This window comes from Bubalus kerabau, chromosome 5, assembly GCF_029407905.1.
Source record: "Bubalus kerabau isolate K-KA32 ecotype Philippines breed swamp buffalo chromosome 5, PCC_UOA_SB_1v2, whole genome shotgun sequence".
Lineage (NCBI taxonomy): Eukaryota > Metazoa > Chordata > Mammalia > Artiodactyla > Bovidae > Bubalus > Bubalus kerabau.
The window spans coordinates 96,538,789-96,540,822 of record NC_073628.1 but is presented as its reverse complement, the minus strand read 5'-3'; the positions used below and the strand labels follow the sequence as shown (position 1 = coordinate 96,540,822).

The 2,034-nt window shown below is 43.4% G+C and overlaps 1 non-coding gene across 1 annotated transcript; it reads left to right on the top strand.

Annotated features, from left to right (window-relative positions):
• The first annotated feature begins 287 nt into the window (after positions 1–287).
• Positions 288–359, top strand: TRNAC-ACA (transfer RNA cysteine (anticodon ACA)). Its single transcript has one exon. It is a non-coding gene; the product is annotated as a tRNA-Cys (tRNA).
• The last annotated feature ends 1,675 nt before the right edge of the window (positions 360–2,034 follow it).

Genomic DNA, 2,034 nt, shown 5'->3' with positions numbered 1-2,034 from the left:
CCTCAGAATTCTGGGTCTCAGCCCCATTTCTCAGCTTCTAAGTTTTAACCAATTCCAGGGGGGCACAGTTTCTTCTTTTGGTATCTCCCTCCTTGACACCTAGTTTTAACCAGTTCCAGGGGGCACAGCTTCTTCATTCGGTGTCTCCCTCCTTGACACCTAGAGTTCTCATGATATTTCAGGTTTTCATGACTAATTAACAATTTTAGGGGCTTCCCTGAAAGTCCAGCGGTTAAGACTCCACACTTCCACTGCAGGGGCCAATGGGTTTGATCCCTGGTAGGACTTCCCTGGTGGCTCAGACGGTAAAGCGTCTGCTTACAATGCAGGAGACCCAGGTTCAATCCCTGGGTTGGGAAGATCTTCTGGAGAAGGAAATGGCAACCCACTGCAGTATTCTTGCCTGGAAAATCCCATGGATGAAAGAGCCTGGTAGGCTACAGTCCATGGGGTCGCAAAGAATCAGACGTGACTGAGCGACTTCACTTCACTCACTTCACTGGGGAACTAGGATTCCAAATGACACATGGCCAAAAATAAATAAATAATAAACAGTTTTTTAAAGGTTTACACATAGAAAAAAAAGCAAATAAAAATAGCAAACAAGTAACTTTATGTTAAATGCTGCTGCTGCTAAGTCACTTCAGTCGTATCTGACTCTGTGTGACCCCATAGACAGCAGCCCACCAGGCTCCCCTGTCCCTGGGATTCTCCAGGCAAGAACACTGGAGTGGATTGCCATTGCCTTCTCCAATGCATGAAAGTGAAAAGTGAAAGTGAAGTCGCTCAGTCATGTCTGACCCTCAGTGACCCCATGGACTGCAGCCTACCAGGCTCCTCAGTCCATGGGATTTTCCAGGCAAGAGTACTGGAGTGGGGTGCCATTGCCTTCTCCTATGTTAAATAGTCTCTGTTAAAATAATCAACATGGTTCCTGTCTTCAGCTGGCCCTTGGCTGTACCTTCAGTGACAGACCTTCCCCTGAGAATGAAACCCAGTCTCTAGTTCTGAGGATGACCTGAAGGTGATAAAAGGGAGATTTCCCTCATATTCACCGAAGATGAGTTTCCCAGTACTGCCAAAGCATAGTACCACAAATTCCTTAGCTTGAAACAACAGAAATTGGTTCTCTTATCATTCTTGGAAACCAGAAGTCCAAAATCAAGGTGTTGGCTGGGTCTTGCTCCTTCTGTAGTTTCTAGGGGAGGATTGTTTCTGGCCTCTTTCAGCTTCTGGTGGCTTCAGATGTTCATTAGTGGCGTGTGGCAGCATCCCTCCAATCCCTGCTACTGTCTTCACATCACCTTCTCTTCTCTGAGTCCCAGATCTCCTTCTCGCTCTCTCTTTTTTTTTAATTATTTATTTTGGGTGCTCCCAGTCTTAGTTGTTGCATGCAGGATCTTCAATCTTTGTTGTGACAAGCCAACTCTTAGTTGTGGTTTGCGGGATCTGGTTTCCTGATTAGGGATTAAACCCAGGCCCCTTTCACTAGGATCACAGAGTCTTAGCCACTGGACCACCAGAGAAGTCCCTGTTGGTATTTTTAAAACTTTATTGAGACATAATTCACATACCATACAATTCATCCATTGAAAATCTATCATTCATGCTAAAGAAATCTGCAGCTGGTGGTGAACTGAAGGTGATTAAAACAATTTAAAAATTAAATTTTTGAAAGTGTATTGTTCAATAGCTTTAAGTACATTGCAGATATATGCAACCATCATCATAGACATCTTAGAACATTTTCATCACCTTATCATGCCATTACCTGCCTCCACCACCCCTATCATCACCTTCAGCCCCTACACCACCCCCATCATCACCTCCAGCCCTAAGCAACCACTAATCTTCTTTCTACCTTTATATTTGCCTATATTGGATAGTTCATATAAATGTAATCATAAACCATATGGCATTTTGTGTTAGGCTTCTTTCACCTAGAATAATATTTTCAAGATTTATCCATGCTGTAGATTTACGTATCAGTATTTCACTCCTTTTCATAGTCAAATAGTATTCCATCCTGTGGAC